The 22,364-nt window shown below is 45.5% G+C and overlaps 1 pseudogene; it reads left to right on the top strand.

Annotated features, from left to right (window-relative positions):
• Nucleotides 1-7,869: 7,869 nt before the first annotated feature.
• On the top strand, nucleotides 7,870-7,987 carry LOC126209628 (5S ribosomal RNA; annotated as a pseudogene).
• The last annotated feature ends 14,377 nt before the right edge of the window (nucleotides 7,988-22,364 follow it).

Raw genomic sequence — 22,364 nt, 5'->3', positions numbered from 1 at the left:
AGGGCGATTACGTCGAGAAGTAACGCCAGTTTCATCTATTTCGGGTGAGTAGTTAATTAAAAAAAATCGGAGGCCTTAGAACTTGAATGCACCTCGTGTACTGCGGAGACATGGCTTTGCCACAGCCTGGGGGATATTTCCAGAATGAAATTTTCACTCTGCAGCGGAGTGTGCGCTGATGTGCAACTTCCTGGCAGATTAAAACCTGTGTCTCGGACCGAGACTCGAACTCGGTACCTTTGCATTTCGCGTTTTGTAGATTTGAGAAGCCTGTAACAGTTTCGTCTCTAGCATCTTGTCATAACCAGTGCCTACTGCAAATTGTTCGTGGAGAATCATCAAGATACTAGATGGCTGAGTCGGAGTTGTAATGTTACGCAGGGCGGAAAGAGTGTGTTCTAAAGCAGACCTAGGATTGCCGGATGGCAGCATAGCCGTACGTCACAGCTCACGGGTGGACTAGTGGCTCGCATGGGGGAACAGAATGGCCAGGCGCGAGCCCACGGGACTGGCCCTCCAATTACTGCCAGGCTGACCAGCCGCGGCTCAGCTGCCCCCACGAAGGTCCCACCGCGGGCCCATTAGACCGGCCCTGCGCGCTAACGCACCTGCCCCACTCCACGGTGACGGCAACAACCGAGTGTGGCCATTAAGGTGCCCGACAAGTGCCCCTCACCAGACTGCGGTTGCGAGGGGAAAGTGACTTCACATGCCCGAGAACCCTCCAGAACTCTTGTTGGACGCCGCATCCGAAAATCCGCTGCGCACGAGTGAAGAGCTCTTCAAAGAGGACTGGTTGAGAAAGTCCGCAGAGTGCTTTGTTTGTTTGGTTGTCTGATTTGCCGTGAGAGTATAACATGGCGATGGTCACGTCCACCCCTGTGTGTACTCTACATATCACTGTGATGTACATGGCAGAGGGCACTTTGTATTACACCATAAACACAACCGATTTCAGGTAGGTGCGGTGGACGGAGTTCAGGTGTCAGACATCAAAAATGAGGAGGTAACTCACAGCTCGGACTGAAAACGACAGTATGCGTCATCTACTGGTCCAAAGCGTTTTGCTGACAGATGTGTTTGTGGAGGTGGCTATTTGAAACGGAATTTACATGAAGCGTATTAGCTACGCAAATACTGAGCGCCTCAGAGTAAAAAAAAAAAAAAAAAAAAATAGCCTACACTTATTCTTATAGCACGGTTACGTTAGTAGGAGCTACAGAGCCATGAAAATGTACATGTTGCCGCATTTAAAATGCTAAAACTTTTGGTATATTAAAGGTACAAAACTGAGCGATCGTCCAGAGAATGCTTAATGCAAGTTCCAGAGAAAGCGTAATGCAACATGGAATGCTGGTCTAGTATTAAACGCTAGAAATTAATGTTTATTTTTGTGACAGTAGCACTATTCCGCATTTTCCATATAATTTTCGTAAACATATAGTCATTGTCGATTAGAAACACATGGAGCACAATGATGGCCCCACTCACATATTTACAAGGTAGCTTCGAATACGCTGCTGAAGTTTCGCTGGGAGACCCTTACAAATTCTTCATATAGTCCCCATCTCTCCTCTTGCCTAAAGAAAGACATTCGTAGCTATCGATTTACATCGGACGAAGAGACACACGCTTTTGTACAATCACGGTTCCTTAGGAAACAGTTAACATTTTTCCATGAAATCATTGACCGTCTTGCTTCGCAGTGGGATAACTGCATTAATAGTTACGGCGAACACTTTTGAAATAAAAAAAAAGTTCACTTATTCATTCCCCTTACACATGGCCAATTAGCTACCCCTACCGATTCGTTTTATGCAACACACAGTGTCACTTTATCAGGAACGGCATCCAGGCAGGCGACAGCCACCTCATCTATATACACTCCTGGAAATGGAAAAAAGAACACATTGACACCGGTGTGTCAGACCCACCATACTTGCTCCGGACACTGCGAGAGGGCTGTACAAGCAATGATCACACGCACGGCACAGCGGACACACCAGGAACCGCGGTGTTGCCGTCGAATGGCGCTAGCTGCGCAGCATTTGTGCACCGCCGCCGTCAGTGTCAGCCAGTTTGCCGTGGCATGCGGAGCTCCATCGCAGTCTTTAACACTGGTAGCATGCCGCGACAGCGTGGACGTGAACCGTATGTGCAGTTGACGGACTTTGAGCGAGGGCGTATAGTGGGCATGCGGGAGGCCGGGTGGACGTACCGCCGAATTGCTCAACACGTGGGGCGTGAGGTCTCCACAGTACATCGATGTTGTCGCCAGTGGTCGGCGGAAGGTGCACGTGCCCGTCGACCTGGGACCGGACCGCAGCGACGCACGGATGCACGCCAAGACCGTAGGATCCTACGCAGTGCCGTAGGGGACCGCACCGCCACTTCCCAGCAAATTAGGGACACTGTTGCTCCTGGGGTATCGGCGAGGACCATTCGCAACCGTCTCCATGAAGCTGGGCTACGGTCCCGCACACCGTTAGGCCGTCTTCCGCTCACGCCCCAACATCGTGCAGCCCGCCTCCAGTGGTGTCGCGACAGGCGTGAATGGAGGGACGAATGGAGACGTGTCGTCTTCAGCGATGAGAGTCGCTTCTGCCTTGGTGCCAATGATGGTCGTATGCGTGTTTGGCGCCGTGCAGGTGAGCGCCACAATCAGGACTGCATACGACCGAGGCACACAGGGCCAACACCCGGCATCATGGTGTGGGGAGCGATCTCCTACACTGGCCGTACACCACTGGTGATCGTCGAGGGGACACTGAATAGTGCACGGTACATCCAAACCGTCATCGAACCCGTCGTTCTACCATTCCTAGACCGGCAAGGGAACTTGCTGTTCCAACAGGACAATGCACGGCCGCATGTATCCCGTGCCACCCAACGTGCTCTAGAAGGTGTAAGTCAACTACCCCGGCCAGCAAGATCTCCGGATCTGTCCCCCATTGAGCATGTTTGGGACTGGATGAAGCGTCGTCTCACGCGGTCTGCACGTCCAGCACGAACGCTGGTCCAACTGAGGCGCCAGGTGGAAATGGCATGGCTAGCCGTTCCACAGGACTACATCCAGCATGTCTACGATCGTCTCCATGGGAGAATAGCAGCCTGCATTGCTGCGAAAGGTGGATATACACTGTACTAGTGCCGACATTGTGCATGCTCTGTTGCCTGTGTCTATGTGCCTGCGGTTCTGTCAGTGTGATCATGTGTTATATCTGACCCCAGGAATGTGTCAATAAAGTTTCCCCTTCCTGGGACAATGAATTCACGGTGTTCTTATTTCAATTTCCAGGAGTGTAAGTAGGGCTTGGGACGGCTGCTGTCCGCCTGCTTAGCTGGGTGGCAACGTGCTCGGCTACCATGCATTGGACCCGGGTTCGATTCCCGGCCGGGTCGGAGAATTTCTCCGCTCGTGGACTGAGTGTTGTGTTGGACTCATAATAATTTCATCCTCATCATCGGCCGCATCGCCGTATGTGGCGCCGAATGAAATAAGACTTGCACTTGGGACCGAACCTGAACGGGACATCCTCGACATCAATTCCATACGGTCATTCTCATGGACGACTGGCAGCAAACGGAATTATATTATGTGGGGGTTGGTCATAAGCTGCACGGTATTTTTGGACTACGATGTACTACCACACTACTCTCCAGTGTCCCTCTGTGTAATTTGCGGTGTAGTCACACAGTTTTGGATCTCTGTGTAAGTTTATTCCATTTATAGAACTTAATCTTTCGAAAATGCTTCAGGAACTTTGCCTAATGCAGTGCGTTTCACCATCGGAAACAACTAAATTAAAAGGAGGTATCAAAATGTGAAGTGTGGAAGTTACACCTTTCCGTTATATAATCTCTGACCCTTTAGTCACAACCATATCAAAATTCCTACAGCAGTTCCTGAGATTAGCCTTCACCTACAGGGAGAAAACAGCCTCATCTCACTTAATTCTCCTACATTCCATTACCCTCGATTTACTTTTCTTCGTATTCACCTTGTAACCTCTTTTGAAGATATCATTCATTCCGTTTAACTGCTCTTTCAAGTCCTCTGACAGAATTGCAGTGTTACCGGCAAACCTCAAAGTTTTAATTTTTCTCTCTGACCTTTGATTCCCTTTACCAGTTTCATCGTCTTTACTCTCACTTCTTGCTCATATACACATTGAATAACATCGGAAGTAGGCTACACACCCGCCTCACTCCCTTCTCAACTGCTTCTTCCACGTCATATCATTTGATGGTTATAACTGCAGTCTATTGTTATTTCGACTGTCTAATACACCTTGAATACCAAATGGAGTAACTCTGTCAACGACTCCCAACGAGCTCAATAATTCTGAGCGAAAGTCGCCAATTCCAGGGGCATTTTGCCTGCTTAATATAGTGAATTTTTATATTTTCTACCTTTGTCAATCAAACTCATTATCTTGTGTGTTGCTGGCCGTGGTGGCCGAACGGTTCTAGGCGCTTCAGTCTGGAGCCGCGCGACCGCTACGGTCGCAGGTTCGAATCCTGCCTCGGGCATGGATGTGTGTGATGTCCTTAGGTTAGTTAGGTTTAAGTAGTTCTAAGTTCTACGGGACTGATGACCTCAGATGTTAAGTCCCATAGTGTTCAGAGCCATTTGAACCATTTATCTTGTGTGTTAACCAAGGATTTTTACTGGGCCTTTCTGTTTTGCCTATTTGATCCTGTGGCGCCGTCACTATTAAGTCTCTCAAAGCTATCCAGTCCTTTTCCATAGTGTCCGTACTCCCATTTTCTGTCCATAGTTGCCCAATGCTCCACTGGACACTCTGAAAAACCTTTGGTCCTTTCAGCCTATTCCATCTCTTTAATTTCCCATCCTTCCGCTGTTTCTTAGGTTTTAATCTGCATTCATATTCAGTAAACTGTGGCCAAACTCCACACCTGCCCTGCTGGCCTGGGAAATCTTTTGAAGCTTAAAATCTAATTCCAAAACTTCTGATTTACTAATATGTAATATATATGAAATCTTCTAGTATCTCCAGATCTCTTCCATGCCTACAATCTTGTCCCATGATGCTTAATTAGCAATGATTAAATTGTAGTCTGTGCAAAATTCTAGCAGGCATTCATTGTATTCCCTTCTCACAGTCCATGTTCTTCTACTATTTTTACTTATCTTTATTTTCCTACTATAGAATTCCAGTCTTACATGACAATTAAATGTATTTCTTTAACAGTCCGAATAATTTATTTTATCTCAGTCTAGTTTCTTTCAGTCTCTTCATCATCTGCAGAGATAATCGGCACATAAACTTGTACTAGCGCACTGAGTGTTATTTTCGTATCGATGTTGTCTACGATAAGGAGGTATGTGCTATTCATAATAGCATACCCGCCTTTCCGTATTTTTTTCATTATTAGACCTACTCCTGCAACACCCTTATTTCATTTTGTGTTCAGAACTCTGTTTTCTACTGATCAGAACTCTTTCCTGTCAACACACTTCACTAATTCGTGGTTAGACACTGGACTCGCATTCGGGAGGACGACGGTTCAATCCCGCGTCCGGCCATCCTGATTCAGGTTTTCCGTGATTTCCCTAAATCATTCCAGGCAAATGTCGGGATGGTTCCTCTGAAAGGGCACGGCCGACTTCCTTCCCCATCCTTCCCTAATCCGATGAGACCGATGACCACTCTGTCTGGTCTCCTTCCCCAAACAACCAACCAACCAGCTAATTCGTGCTGTCTCTACCTTCAACCTGTCCCGTTATCTCTTTTATATTGTCCAACCTATCTACGCTGTTAAGGGATCTAACTTTTCACTCTCTGACCCGCAAAACGCCAGTTTTGTTTCTCCTGATGGCAACATTCTCTCTAATAACCCCCACCCAGGGGTCCGAATGGTGTCCTATTTTACCTCCGGAATATTTTATCCATGAGGATGCCATTATCATTGAGCCATACCCTAGAGCTGCATGTCCTCGGGAAATATAACACCTGTTGTTTCTTCTTGCCTTCTGCAGTTCGCAGTACCAAGGGTATCGAGGCCTTGTTAACTCATGTTACAAGGGCAGACCAGTCATCCGGCCTACTGCCCCTGCAGCTTCTGAATAGGGCGTTGTTCATCCAGAAGCAGGGTTCCATCTGGCTTCCTCACAGATATCCGTCCCCTGCGTTGTGAAGACCTGTAATGTCGAGGCACGCAAACCGCACCATATTGGCATGGTCCATAGTTCCCTCATATGTCTCACAGAAAGACCACGTCGAGAAAATCAGAGAGGTTAGGGCTCATAAGGAGGTTTACGGACAATCATGCTGCCGATTCACCGTTTTGCGAACGGAGCAGGGAAGGGATAAAGAGGTCGTGGTAACGAAGCAGCCCTAGCCACTGCACAGCGCGACCAGAGAATCTAATTCCTGAAATTTGCTGGCAGAATAAAACTCTTTGCCGGGCCGGGACTCTAACCTGGGACCGTTGCCTTCCAGGCAAGTTCGCTACCGACTGATCTATTCAACTACGTCTCACGATCCGGCCTCACAGCTTTACGTCCATGTGTACCTCACCTCCTACCTTCCAAATTTCACTAAGTTCTCTTCTCCTACAAGCGTTCTTTGGCGAAGGATATTGCGGAGATATGATTTCTTGAGGATTGTTTCAAGAATGGATTTTCACTCCGCAGAAGAGTGGTCACTGATTTGAAACTGCATCGCAAATTAAAACTTTCGGATCCAGGTTCGTGTCTCGGTCGAGTACACGGATATGTCAGGACTTACAAATAAGAGCACACTCCGCTAAAGAGTAAAAATTCATTCTGGAATCTAAATATTATCTCAAAGCTTTCATTAAAATATTTTCTTGATCTGTCTAAGTATGGGGTGCTTATAATTAAGGTGCAGCTACTCTAAAAAACTCTAAAAAAAAATTCTTCCAATTTTGGCCACCAGGCGCAAATCTGGCGCTGTGAATGCAAGAAAGACGTATAGAAATGTTTCCATATTTATTGGGTTAGGAGGTGAGAAAGTGAGAAAGGCATAATGTTGATTTTATTATCAGCCGCTGCTTACACAATTTGTTCAATACGTGCACCAGAGACGTTGCGTCCGGCCATCCATATTTAGGTCTACCCTGACTTCTCTAAATCGCTCTAGGTAAATGCAGGGAAGGTTCACTGAAAAACACACGACTGACATCCTTCCCCATCTGTGACACAACCCGAGCTTGTGCTCCGTCGCTAATTACTTGATATCAACGGGATGATAAACCCAATATTCCTTCCTTAAAATTGCATAACCGCTGTGTAAACACTTGTAATTATATTAGGTGACCATATGTTCGGAAACATTCTATGTCACCTCACACATTTATTAAGTGACAAAAAATTAAAACTGTTGTATAAGTAAATTAATATCTAAATCCCCCCTGAACTCAGCCACTTTTGTAAAATTTTGATGACAAAAAGCACTGTAAGGAAAGGGACTTGTTTGGAAGACTATTGCAATCATTGGCAAATCACGTGAGGACTTATGGGACAATCAGTGAAAATCATGGCGTGCGACGTCTGGACGCTAGGCCGCTGGAGGGGATGCAAGATAGCGACACAACACAACAGAGAGCCATAGGACGTCGAGGATGATGGACGTAAGAGTGAACGGCGACAAATTATATGGGAGTCCTGTAAAAAATACTGAGATATTGAGACAGCATGATAGGTGTGACTATTCAATAAAAATTATCCAACAAGCTTTATTTTTAAGAGAGTGTTGAACATAGTGAAAAATGTCTTGCTGTCAACAGAAATACTGTATCGTTCCAGTTAGCGTGGTTAAAACAAAGTGGAAAAGGTACATTATAACTCAAAGGGAGTTATTGTGCGTCTCTATATCTCTTGGCAACGGCCTTGCCGCAGTGGATACACCGGTTCCCGTCAGATCACCGAAGTTAAGCGCTGTCGGGCGTGGCCGGCATTTGGATGGGTGACCATCCGGGCCGCCGTGTGCCGTTGCCATTTTTCGGGGTACACTCAGCCTCGTGATGCCAATTGAGGAGCTACTCGACCGAATAGTAACGGCTCCGGTCAAAGAAAACCATCGTAACGACCGGGAGAGCGGTGTGCTGACCACACGCCCCTCCTATCCGCATCCTCAGTTGAGGATGATACGGCGGTCGGATGGTCCCGATGGGCCACTTGTGGCCTGAAGACGGAGTGCTATATCTCTTAACTGTTTACCTATGAACCGTAGAAAAAGTTAAATTCACTCAAGAGGTGGACCTCACCATCACCTTGAAGGTAACACACACCATATTATACACGTGTGTAGCAGAATACTTCCTCATAACAGAAGATACATTACCGCACTATTTCCGAATACAAACTCGGTAATTTCAATGGTCAGATTTGAAGTTTGCATGTCACAGAGTGTCTCACTACATTTAATTGCAGTCAGACTGATCCCGGTTTCGATTCCCGGCGGGGTCAGGGATTTTCTCTGCCTCGTGATGGCTGGGTGTTGTGTGCTGTCCTTAGGTTAGTTAGGTTTAAGTAGTTCTAAGTTCTAGGGGACTGATGACCGTAGATGTTAAGTCCCATAGTGCTCAGAGCCATCAGCGCCAGACTACATGAAGATACACTGAAGCGCCAAGGCAAGTGATACAGGCATGTGTATTCAAATACAGAGACATGTAAACAGGCAGAATACGGCTCTGCGATCGGCAACGCCCATATAAGACAACAAGTGTCTGGCGCAGTTGTTAGATCGGTTACTGTTGCTACAATGGCAGGTTATCAAGATTTAAGTGAGTTTGTATGTGGTGTTGTAGTCGGCGCACGAGCGACGGTTCATAGCATCTCCGAGGTAGGGAAGATGTGGGGATATTCCCGTACGACCTTTTCACGAGTAAGGAATCCGGTAAAACATCAGATCTCCGAAATGTTAAGGCCGGGAAAAGATCCTGCAAGAACGGGACCAACGACGACTCAGAATTGTTCAAAGTGACAGAAGTGCAACCCTTCCGCAAATTGCTGCAGATTTCAAAGCTCGACCACCAACAAGTGTCATTTTGCGCTCCATTCAACGAAACATAATCGATATGGGCTTTCGGAGCCAAGGCCCATTCGTGCACCCTTGATGACTGCATGTGACAAAGATTTACGTCTCACCTGGGCCCGTCAACATCGAAATTGGACTGTTGATGATTGGAAACATGTTGCTCTGTTGGACGAGGTTCGTTTCAAATTGTAATGAGCGGATGGACGTTTAAGGGTATGGAGAGAAGCTCATGAATTCTCGGACCCTGCATGTCAGCAGGGGACTGTTCAAGCCGTTGGAGGCTCTGTAATGGTGTGGGGCGGCTGCAGCTGGTGTGATATGGGACCCCTGATACGTCTAGATACGACTCTGGTGAGTGACATGTACGTAAGCATCCTTTATGATCACCTGTATCCATTCATTCTATTGTGCACTCCGACTGACTTGGGCAATTCCAGCAGGACAATGCGACAACCCACACGTCCAGAATTGCTACAGAGTGGCTCCAGGAACACTCTTCTGAGTTTAAACACATCCGCTGGCCACCAAACTCCCCAGACAGGAACGTTATTCAGCATATCTGGGTTGCCTTGCTACGTGTTGTTCAGAAGAGATCTCCACTCCCCTCGTACTGTTAACGGATTTATGGACAGCTCTGCAGGATTCATGATGTCATTTCCCTCCAGCACTACTTCAGACATTAGTCGAGTCCATGCCACCTCGTGTTGAGGCACTTATGCGTGTTCCCGGGGCCCCTACACGATATTAGGCGGTTTCTTTGTCTTTTCAGTGTATACACACGGAGGTGACAAAAGGCATGGGATATTTGCAATGCCGGTGGCATGTAAGACGACTTTCTGTAGCTCAGCGTAGTTAAGCAACTCGACATGACATGGACGCAACAAATCGTTGGCAGTCCCCTGCAGAAAGGGTATTGAGCCACACTCCCTCTATAGCCGTCCATAATTGCGAAAGTGTTACCGGTACAGGATTTTGTACACGAACTGGCCTCTCGATTATGTCCCATAAATATTCAACGGGATTTATGTCGGGTGATCCGGGTGGGCAAATCATTCGATCGAGTTGTCCATAATGCTCTTCGAACTAATGGCGAACAAATATGAGCCCGTGATATGGTGCATTGTTATCCATAAAAATTCCATCGTTGTTTGGGAACAAGTGGTCTCCAGGTAGCCAAGCATAACCATTTCCACTCAACGATCGGTTGGATCCAGTCCATTTCATGTAAAAATTCCAGCCTTGTTTGGGAACAACTGGTCTCCAGGTAGCCAAGCATAACCATTTCCACTCAACGATCGGTTGGATCCAGTCCATTTCATGTAAAAATTCCATCGTTGTTTGGGAACAAGTGGTCTCCAGGCAGCCAATCATAACCATTTCCACTCAACGATCGGTTGGATCCAGTCCATTTCATGTAAAAATTCCATCGTTGTTTGGGAACAAGTGGTCTCCAGGCAGCCAAGCATAACCATTTCTACTCAACGATCGGTTGGATCCAGTCCATTTCATGTAAAAATTCCATCGTTGTTTGGGAACAAGTGGTCTCCAGGTAGCCAAGCATAACCATTTGCACTCATCGATCGGTTGGATCCAGTCCATTTCATGTAAAAATTCCATCGTTGTTTAGGAATAAGTGGTCTCCAGGTAGCCAAGCATAACCATTTCCACTCAACGATCGGTTGGATCCAGTCCATTTCATGTAAAAATTCCATCGTTGTATGGGAACAAGTGGTCTCCAGGCAGCCAAGCATAATCATTTCCACTCATCGATCGGTTGGATCCAGTCCATTTCATGTAAAAATTCCATCGTTGTTTAGGAACAAGTGGTCTCCAGGTAGCCAATCATAACCATTTCCACTCAACGACCGGTTGGATCCAGTCCATTTCATGTAAAAATTCCATCGTTGTATGTGAACAAGTGGTCTCCAGGCAGCCAAGCATAACCATTTCCACTCATCGATCGGTTGGATCCAGTCCATTTCATGTAAAAATTCCAGCCTTGTTTGGGAACAACTGGTCTCCAGGTAGCCAAGCATAACCATTTCCACTCAACGATCGGTTGGATCCAGTCCATTTCATGTACAAAGGGTCCACACCATTACGGAGCCACCACCAGTTCGCACAGTGTCTTGTTGACAACTTGGGTCCATAGCTTCATGGGATCTGCGCCACCCTCTAACCCTACTATCAGCTCTTACCAACTGAAATCGGGAGTCATATGACCAGGCGGCGGTTTTCCTGTCGTCTAGCGTCCAACGGATATGCTGAAGAGCGTAGGAGAGGCGCTGCAAGCGATGTCGTGCTGTTAGCAAAGCCACTCGCGTCTGCTGGCGCACTGTCCTGACGAATACGTTTTTCGTATATATCCCATTGATTTCTATGTTATTTGACGCAACGCTGCTTGTTTGTTAGAACTGACAACTCTACCAAAAGTCGCTGCTCACGGTTGTTAAATGATGGCCGCTGGCCACCACATTGTCCGTGGTGATAGCTAATGCCTGAAATTTAGTACTCTCCGCACACTCTTGACACTGTGGATCTCGGAATATTGAATTCACTAACGATTTCCGAAATGGAATGTCCCATGCTTCTAGTTCCAACTACCACGCCGCTTTCAAAGTCTGTTAATTCCCGTTGTGCGGCCATAATCATGTGGGAAACTTCAGTACATCGCACGTTATAGTTGCACTGCAAGACAAATAGATGAAAAATGTATGGAGGACTTCAGAATATGTTAATGATTTCCTCATTGTATTTATGTACAGAACACAGCAAGTCCATGAAAGCGTAATCTATCGTGACGTGTAGCCTACAGTTCCCAAGAGAAGTTGCATAAATTTCAATTCCGTATGATTCATAACAATTTCATTCTTCCTTTTTGTTAGTATTAGTCGACTTACGGATATGAACACGACAGTTCATTTTCCTTAGCAGCGCTACATGACACAGTGGTGTTCCTAATACTGGTAGAAATGAGCTGGTGAAATACTCGTGTGGTCGAAGCGAGTGACCGAATGCAGGAGATATCGCCAGCGATCCGTCTCTCGTATGTTGACCCCTTACAGGTATCAAACAGTTACCAGAGGCTAGTAACGAGACAAGAACGTTGTGTATCCGTTGTAACCAAAAGATCTACTGATAAGGGTGATAACTGTTGATGTGATAATGACTGATAAGGGTGATAACTGTTGATGTGATAATGATGGTAAGTTGTTTTGGTGCAGCACGGGACAGAGGAGACAACACGGCGAAGGGAATAGTATCAGATATGGGAGCAATGTAAGAAGGCTGCCCATTGGTAAAGCGAGAGACCCTGATTTCGTACATAAACTAGCGACGTGAGCGCCTAGTCAGCAGTTATGATCGAGGAGGCCCGCGTCTTTTGACAACTAAGACCGGTTTGACTGGAGCACATGGAGACGGTTCACATTTCTCTCTGCAGATGGCGGTGTCTTTGAGACATGAAAAACCCACGGAGCCTATGGAGAGCGACGGGCTGCTTCCCGACTGGGAAGACACGGGCGATTGAAGGAGGACAACAGAGACCTTGTCATGGCCGCATTTGCGCGATTGCGTGAAAAATAAACTTTTCAGAACTAATAACTATTGATCCACTTCTGTCAGTGACGAGCTAATTGGCCCACCTTAAGAGGAAAAATAAAGACGATAACGCGAGTGAAGACGCGCTTTCGAGCCGCCCGGAGTGGCCGTGCGGTTCTAGGCGCTAAGTCAGGAACCGAGCGACCGCTACGGTCGCAGGTTCGAATGCTGCCTCGGGTATGGATGTGTGTGATGTCCTTAGGTTAGTTAGATTTAATTAGTTCTAAGTTCTAGGCGACTGATGGCCTCAGAAGTTAAGTCGCATAGTGCTCAGAGCCATTTGACGCACTTTCGATATCTGCATTAGTTTGTGAGTTACTGTAACTCAAATGTTATCAATATTTCGTGAATTACAAAAGCAAATATCTCGGCAGCGCACTGTGCGATTAAAACAAAAGGCTGTATCAGGCAATCATAGTAGACTCACTGAAGTTGTAGACTTTTTTAAATGACAGGCCGAAAAGTGCATTGTGCGTAAAAAATACAGTTTTTCTGGATAAATAATTATGGAAATCCTGAAAGTAGGAGCAGTCTAAAAACTAGAAGTAAGTAGAAGATTTGTAAAAATTATAGTTTAAATTATGTATTAATGATTATTCCTAAAAACCTTTGTAAAGAAACTTTGCCAAAGAGAAGAAAACGAACGAGTGCACGAGATTTCACGGAAAAATTCCTTTTAATATGATGCGAAATAGATATATTAAATGTTGAAATTATGAATTTTAGCAGGTGTCTTAGTAAGTTATCTGACTTTAGCGGTCGTAGACCGAGGATTTATAAGGATGGCGGCCGTCTTTAAACGGGGAGTTCGGTATAGACTCGTCTTGGGACCAGTCTCCATGAGTCGCTGTTTTTCATGCGGGGCAACGTAGCTGCGGTTTGTGAGCGCTGAATTGTTCGAAGTCCGCAACTCTGGACTTAAAGAATTTTGTGATGCGTCGATCGCGACTGGGACAAGCTAGTATTGACTCTATAAATTTTAGGCTGTTACAGCCAGCTATTAGTTGCACTTTTAGAGTAATTTTAGTGTGAAACCAGTGTGGAACTTGTAGTTTGAACTGATGCTGTGGAACTTTAACGGTTTTGGGGGGGGGGGGGGGGGAAACTCAAGGGATTGATTGTGAATTAGATAATACCCTCCACTAATATATAAACCCGCCATCGGTCTGTGAGTTTTCAAGGATAAACTGTCAATTATAATTTTTATTTTCTATATTTTTCACGTTTACGGGAGAAGCAATGAACTTCACTTGCAAAGAAATTTAACCAACTGAGAGGGCGTACCGATTTTCTAGTGTAGAAATTCCTGCCTGCATTTATTTAAAAAAATACGAGCGGCGATTTATAAATAACGTACACTAATTTGTTTTTTACATGAATGTTTATTTTTCGATACCTCCTTACAGTCCTTCAGTATAGTCTCTCTGCGTTTCTATGACTGGATGCCAACGGAAGCTCTATTATTTAAACCAGGACACCTCTTCTCTTCATCTGTCGAATGGCTCCGGTAATGGTGGTAGAAAGCTCTTCAAGAGAAACAACAACGTCCACGCCCAGGATTTTTGCGAACTCGGGACATTTGCCTTTGGCGGGCAAGTGCTCTACCATCTGAGCTAACCAAGCACGACTCACGCCCCATCCTCACAGCTCAGATGGTAGAGCACTTGCCCGCGAAAGGCAAAGGTTCCGAGTTCGAGTCTCGGTCCAGCACACAGTTTTAATCTGCCAGGAAGTTTCATATCAGCGCACACTCCGCTGCAGAGTGAAAATCTCATTCTGGAAACATCCCCCAGGCTGTGGCTAGCCATGTCTCAGCAATATCCTTTCTTCCAGGAGTGCTAGTTCTGCAAGGTTCGCAGGAGAGCTTCTGTAACGTTTGGAAAATAGGAGACGAGGTACTGGTGGAAGTAAAGCTGTGAGGACGGGGCGTGAGTCGTGCTTGGGTAGCTCAGATGGTAGAGCACTCGCCCGCGAAAGGCAAAGGTTCCGAGTTCGAGTCTCGGTCCGGCACACAGTTTTAATCTGCCATGAAGTTTCACATCAGCGCACACTCCGCTGCAGAGTGAAAATCTGATTCTGGAAACTTCCGACCCGTATTCACGCAAGTTTTGGTCTACAACATTGCCAATTTCCGGGCGAGCATTGTCATGGAGAATGATTGGCCCAGCCTCAAGCAACTGAGGTTGGGGTTTGTCCATTTTTCTACCCATGTATTGCATGAAGTAACGATAATACACTGCCGTGATATTTGTTCCACGTGGGACACTGTCTGTCGCGACTATTCATTGGTGATCATAAGCAAAACTCATTACCTGCTTCAGCTTTGATTGAGCACGTCGAAATTTTGTGGTTATGGAGAATCTGAAGCTCTCCACTCATTGGACTGTGATTCCAACTCCGGTTCGAAGTCTCTAATCCTTGTTTTATCAATATCGACAATTCTACACAAGAATCCTTGACCTTCACAGTCGAATTGTTGCTTGCCCAAGGTTGCAGAGTCCAGGCGTTTCTGCTGCCCTTCAGCAGTCAAACAATGAGGGACTTACCTAGCAGAAATTATTCTCTTCTTAAAATTATTTATCAGAATGCGGAATACTGACGTTGGGGAAATTCTCGAGGATTCAGAGAACTCCTCAAAAGTTGCACTGCGATCTTCTTCAAGAGCATCTGCCAAAAGTTTCACACTTCGTTCATCTGTTGACGTTTTTGGACTTTCGGGTCTTCGAGTATCGTCTATGCTCATACGACCGCCATGGATACGATTAAGGGGGGGTAGGGCGTCAAACGGGCCGACTTGGATCAGGAGAGGCACCACAGGACATTTTAATTTGCACTATCTATACTTTTACAAATAAATTCATAAAACTTTGACAGCATGTCCAGGAAGGATTCAGGATTATTGCTCATAGCAGCTGAAAAACGTAACAAAATACGTTTTTTTACATGTGAAAGTTCATCATTTTTTCACTTACTACTGGCTGCATTTGTTGCTATAGGTACACTTTTCTTCCTAAGTAAGAGACATTCTTCGATGAATTTTGCACAGCATACAAACCATAGTTATAGGTGTATGAAACTCTAGAATTTATTTAATTTATGAAAAACTGAATGAACTGTTAAATTTTAAATTTCATGTTTAGAAAAAAACTCAAATTTTATAGTTAATTATCTCAATTTTTACCACAGTTTTTCAGTAGATTTGGAAAATTCTAGAGTCTGATTCACCTGTAAGTACTGTTTGTATGCTGTGCAAAATTCATCGAAGAATCTCTCTTACTTAGGAAGAAAAGTGTACCTATAGCAACAAATGCAGCCGGTAGTAAGTGAAAAAATAATGAAATTTCATATGTAAAAAAAAGGTATTTTGCTACGTTTTCCAACTTCAACTGCTATGAGTGTGAGTCTTCAATTCTTCCTGGTCATGGTGACAAAGGTTTATGAATTTATTTGTAAAAGTATAGACAGTAGAAATTAAAATGTCCTGTGGTGCCTCTCCTGCTCCAAGTCGGCCCGTTTGACGTCCTACCTCCCTTAATCCAACGTGAAACTGTACTGCAGTCCACTGTAAACTCACCACAAACATCCCTTAACGTACTGTGGATTTCTGTCGGGTTTTTCCTGCTTAAAGTATCGATCTTGACGTACGACCTCTGGTCTTAAACTGTCACAGTACCCCTGCAGGATCCATTTCTACCTCTCGCTAATTTTATGTTAGAGTACACAGCTAAAAAACAAAAACACTTACTTCTTCGTCAAGCTCCCAGCTACATATCACGTAATTTTCATTGATCCTCAGTAATACGAACCTGTGCATTATTTATGAAATATCCCTCGTATTTTGGGTACAGTGCGATACAGGCGTGAGTGGGCGCCATTAGACATAAAAGCAGCTTGATTATTAAGTTCAGCCACATCGTACAGAGGCCCATTGAACTGTATTGTGCTGGGCTGTATGTGGGTGACATCTTCGTGCATTAGCAAGTGGGGGTCGCGAGTTGATTTATAGAGGAAAGCTGACCCGTCTGACTCTGGCAAGTTGTAAAGAACATTTATTCGTCACCCACAACAGCGTTTGCAAACGTCCGTGGCACGGTCGCAGAGCTAGTCACGTCTGTTGCGGTGCAGAGCCCACTAAAACACACACACGAGCAACAGCTTCCTTTGCGCACCTCCAGGGAATTTAATATCGGAGGCCCACGGCACGGCCGTGTTTTCGCTCGGGATCTCCACAGTCTCATAAAGGCGAGCGTGTGTACGTGCTTGTCTGTGCGTACGTGCGTCTTTGTGTGTGTGTGTGTATGTGTGTGTGTGTTGCTGACCTTAGAGGTGTCGCAGGAGAGGCTGCGATGGAGGCGGAGGAAGGGGAAACGAAAAGGCCGGACCCGGGCTCCCGCCCCACGTACCGCCTAGTCTGGCCACTTCCTTTACGAGAGAGACGACGCGAATTCCGCGGCACAGGCGGAGAGCTAATTAATTTGGGAGCCCACCGTATTTCTGCGAGGGCGCCGCAGGATAAAGAAGCCGCATGCCAGGAGTTCATTCTACAGGAGGTGTCTTCTGTGTCCTCCGAATCCTTTCACGCCTAACGAGCGGAGTGTGACAGTGATTAAGACACAAGCTTCACATCCAGGAAGGTGGAGGGTCAAATCCGCTCCTGGCTCTCCTAATTTAGTTTTTCCGTGGTTTCAAATGGTTCAAATGGCTCTGAGCACTATGGGACTTAAAATCTATGGTCATCAGTCCCCTAGAATTACTTAAACCTAACTAACCTAAGGACATCACAGAACACCCAGTCATCACGAGGCAGAGAAAATCCCTGACCCCGCCGGGAATCGAACCAGGGAACCCGGGCGCGGGAAACAAGAACGCTACCGCACGACCACGAGCTGCGGACTCCGTGGTTTCACTAAAGTGCTTAAGGTAACTTGCCTGTGAACACGAGCAGAAATACTAGCTATTTTCGTAAGGTTTTCGTGGCGCTAATTTTAAAACGTGAACTCTTAATTGGCTAAAATTATAGGACCGTAGTACTGCTTCTTGCTGAACATTTTGATGTGCAATTAATCACATTACTTCCGATTATTACAATTTTTTGTGAAGATCAGTAAATTAAATGTTCTACTTCCTGACCAATACTTGGAATTTATGCACTGATTAACTTCTTACTTAGTTGCTTGAAACTTTACGTAAACTTTAACGACATATCCACCTAAAAAAGTGGACTTCAATCATGTCATTTCAGTCAAAGTTTTTATTCTAGAAAATCCGATAGTCAAAATTACTGTTACTTGTCTACAGGGTTCTCTAAAATTGCCCTTACAAGCTTCTAGGACTTGCAGAGGGGACTGAATAGATAATATCTTGAATTGGAATCCATGTACGGCTCGATTCCCGGCGGGGTCAGGGATTTTCTCTGCCTCGTGATGACTGGGTGTTGTGTGATGTCCTTAGGTTAGTTAGGTTTAAGTAGTTCTACGTTCTAGGGGACTGATGACCATAGATGTTAAATCCCATAGTGCTCAGAGCCACTTGAACCATGTACGGTAACGTACTGTTTCCGTGCTACAACGGTATGAATACATGTTGGTAACGCGACCTCTTTTACAAGTAATTTACTAGGTGTGATCTAGTGCATCACTTGTTTTACAGTTCCACCCTTTAATAACCAGCCGGCCGGAGTGGCCGAGCGGTTCTAGGCGCTACAGTCTGGAACCGCGAGACCGCTACGGTCGCAGGTTCGAATCCTGCCTCGGGCACTGATGTGTGTGATGTCCTTAGGTTAGTTAGGATTAAGTAGTTCTAAGATCTAGGGGACTGATGACCTCAGAAGTTGAGTCCCATAGTGCTCAGAGCCATTTGAACCACGTTTAGTAACCAAAGAAACAAATAGTAAACTAAATCACTTGGTCTCTTTAACGTGAGGCAGTACTGTCTCCCCCAATTGTGCGGCGTCTCCTTGGAACACACCGAGCAGGATAGCGCAGAGGTTAGCAAACTGGTCTCGCATTCGGTAGGACGAAGGTTCAGACCTGCGTCCGACTATCCTGATTTAGGTTTTCGTTGATTTTCCTAAATCGCTTAAGACAAATTCCGGTGTGGTTCCTTCTAAAGTTCATGGCCACTTTCCTTCTCTTTCCTGTTCGATCCTTCCCCAACCCGAGCTCGTGCCTCGTCTCTAATGATTTCGTTGTCGACAGAACGTTTAACACTAATCTCATCCTGATTCTCTTGGAGCACCAGTCACGCTTGCTGACGGTGAAGGTACCCTTCCTCGAAGTCGTTGCGCAATTGTGGCGGAAAGAGTATGCGATGGATAACCACCTTGATAAAGGCGACGAGCAGGTCTTCCATTACCGTGAGCTTCGCAGTGCAGAAGGATCATGTTGGCGTGTTCTGGAAGCTTCTGCTCGTCCATATTGGTCTAACACTCACAGACACGCGAATGAGGCTCGAACTATGTCATAGAGGCAGGACAGACGTCAAATGACAACCGATCCAAGGTAAGCACACCCCACCATGACTACCCTGTTGCATACCTACCTAGCAAACATGTTTTCAAACGGCTGTAGCAAGGAAACGGTGCGTTTCCGGACATGGGTTCCATTCAAAATGTTGTCTACTCAGTCTCCTCTACCAGTACTAGAAGTTTGTAACGGGAATTTTATAGCACTCTGTATAATTTATCAGTACGTATTGCTCTTCCTGTAGGTAGCAAGTTAGTGTCTGTAGTCTGCTTCACTCGACACAATATCCTGAAACATCCAATAAAATTTGAAACCTCTAGCTCCAATAGACTTTTTGTGCATAAAATAAAAATGTCAGAAAATTCAATTCTCTGGAAATTCATTTCAAAGTTATATTTGATATATGGAAGACCACCGTCTTTCCCAACACATCCCAACTGCATTATCTTCTTAGTTTACATGTTACTCACCTTTCCCTTCTGTTCCTTGTTTCTCCTTGTTATTCCGTCCGCTTTAGTTGCCTCGAGGATCCACTTTTCAGCTTTGGCGACTCTCACAGGACCAACTACCATCAGAAATTGCGTTATACTGGACCCAGAATATATTCCTAGCAACTTTACGCTTCATACCAACACCAAAACATGTTTTTAGAGGCATAATAACTATCGAAAATGATAAAATAGCAAAACCTCAAACTATAGAAATGTTTATAAGCAGAACAACACTCGCCAACCAAAGATGTAGAGGGGAAAACTTAAGACCATGGCAAAGCGTGTCTTCTAACAGGGCTGCCAGCTCGGGAGACAGTTTTATAATACATCTTTCTGGACTGGGAGTGAAATGACAACATTTGACCTGTGAGTGTGTGTGTGTGAAATCTTATGGGACGTAAGTGCTAAGATCATCAGTCCCTAAGCTTACACACTACTTAACCTAAATTATCCTTAAGGACAAATACACACACCCATGACCGAGGAAGGACTCGAAGCTCCACCGGGACCAGCCGCACAGTCCATGACTGCAGCGCCCCAGACCGCACGGCTAATCCCGCACGGCTTTGACCTGTGAAATCAGTGGAAATGTGGATGTGGCCGCCCAATGAGAGGTGTTTAAGTTGGTTTTTACATAACTTCCCGATGTCCAATTCAATTCTTTTAACTACTATTTTGTTTAAAAACTCTAAGCATCGTTTTAAGATGAAAAAAATGGATTTGTTAGGAGCATCCATAAGCAAATGACCTTAAGGCAAATGACAATGAAATCGTTCTAGGAAGTAAATGGCCGATTTCCTTCTTCCCCAGTCTGTTCTATAATGAGCTCGTCATCGACATGACTTTAAACTATACGTCGAATGTAATAAAACTTTCTCACTTGAAGTGTCAGTTCGTTGTGGGTCTGCGACGTTTCGGAAGGTGCAGTCTTCCATCCCATCTTCCGGTGCAGTGCCCGGGTCTCGTAATCAGTCTACTTACATAGTTACCTTTCTCTTTTTAATTGGTTATTACATAGTTACCTTTCTCTTTTTAATTGGTTATTTACATCAATCCCCGCCCCCTTTGAGGGTGAGCTAACGGCATCCAAATTGCTATTCGTAACCTACTGCATTATACGGGTTGTCCATACGCATAGAACCACCCATATAAAACAAAAATAGATGGATGAACGGTATTTTAAAATCAAGCAGTATTAGACTTGCGGGAAAATGCTCCTATCGGAACACAAACAAGGTGAATGTGTTCCTTTTAAAAAGTTTCTGCTTGAGAAGTGGAGTACCAGCTTCCTCATTATTCGGTCCTCAGCACCTGTAAAATTTTTCCCACAAATTTTGACATGGGAACATATTCGCGATCTTTTTAATATGCAACTCATCCCTCACTCTCACAAGCTCCCCTAACTCTCTCACACCCACCGATCCATCGCTGTAAGTTGCTGACACTCATCCACTCCCTCATGCCCATTCTCACTCACTCACTCTGGCCAACTCATTGTAATTATACCTTTGTGTCTCTAACTGTCGCCGTCTACTGTCTGACAGCCACAGTCTCCTTCGTTCTGTCCTACTATTACTGTCTTCTAGCAGTATCACTGTCTACCTTTTGCTCTCTCTTACTGTTACTATCTCATCCATCCTTCCCACTTCTGCTGTCTCCTCTCACTCTCTCTCTCCCCCTTCCTCGTTGACACTGTCACACACTCTTTCTCTCATTAGCATTGACTCTCAACCACTTCCACATTCTCCTTCTCTTTATTTGTCTCCCACTACCACTGTATCCTTCACTCTTTCTATCAACTGTCAAGCTAAATTCCACTGCCACTTTGTCCCTCTTTTCCACTCACACTGCCGTTGTCTCCTTCGCTCTTTCAACGAGGGTTGTATCAAAAGTAATGTTCCCAATGAGCTACGGTCTCGAGGGAAGGTGCTAGGCTAAATCCGACAATAGTGCTATGCGTAATGATTCCATCACTCTCGAGCCCGCCCGTCCGAGATTCGCTACGTCGCTCAGTGTTAGCTTGGCAGCCGTCAGAGATGGAAGTGTTGATCTCCGCTCCCGCCAAGAGCGAGGTTCGAGAATAGTCCGGTTTCTCCATGCAGGAAAGTTACTGCCTATGGAGATTCATCGGCAACTAACTGAGGTTTATTGTGAAGAGTATATGTTCGTTCAGCACGACTGTAAGTGGTGCAGGGCTTTTGCTGAACGTCTCACGGAATTTCAAAATGAAGAACCGAGTGGAAGACCGGTAGTTTCGGATGCGATTGTCCAGATGATCAACAGTGAGCTGCTCAAAAATCGGAGAGTTAGTGTCCGTGAACTTGATGAAAGCATTCCTGAAGCTTCCCATGGCACAACTGAAAGAACTTTAACAGAAACGTGGGGTTATCGCAAGGTCTGTGTGCTCTCTGGTTCCCCCTGAAGCTGACTGATGGACACAAGGAGGAACGCCTTCACTGTGCTCGCCAGTGTCTTCAATAATGTTAGGGGCGAGGCAACAAGGAGACGTTGTTGGACTCTATCGCCATGGGAGATGAAACGTAGGTGTTTCATTACACCCTCGAAACAAAACAACAATCCCATCAGTGGCGTCACTGCGGTCCACCGCCACCAAAGAAATTCAAACAAACGCAGTTGGCAGGAAAGGTTATGGCGACTGTGTTTTGGGATCAGAAGGGGGAACCCCTCATCGATTTCATGAAACATGGGACAACAATAAACTCAGACAGATATTGTGAAACATTGACCAAACTCCGGCGAGCAATCGACAATCGACCCCA

Source organism: Schistocerca nitens, chromosome 1 (genome assembly GCF_023898315.1).
Source record: "Schistocerca nitens isolate TAMUIC-IGC-003100 chromosome 1, iqSchNite1.1, whole genome shotgun sequence".
NCBI lineage: Eukaryota > Metazoa > Arthropoda > Insecta > Orthoptera > Acrididae > Schistocerca > Schistocerca nitens.
Note: the sequence above shows the minus strand (reverse complement) of the source record. Positions and strands in the feature narration are given on the sequence as shown.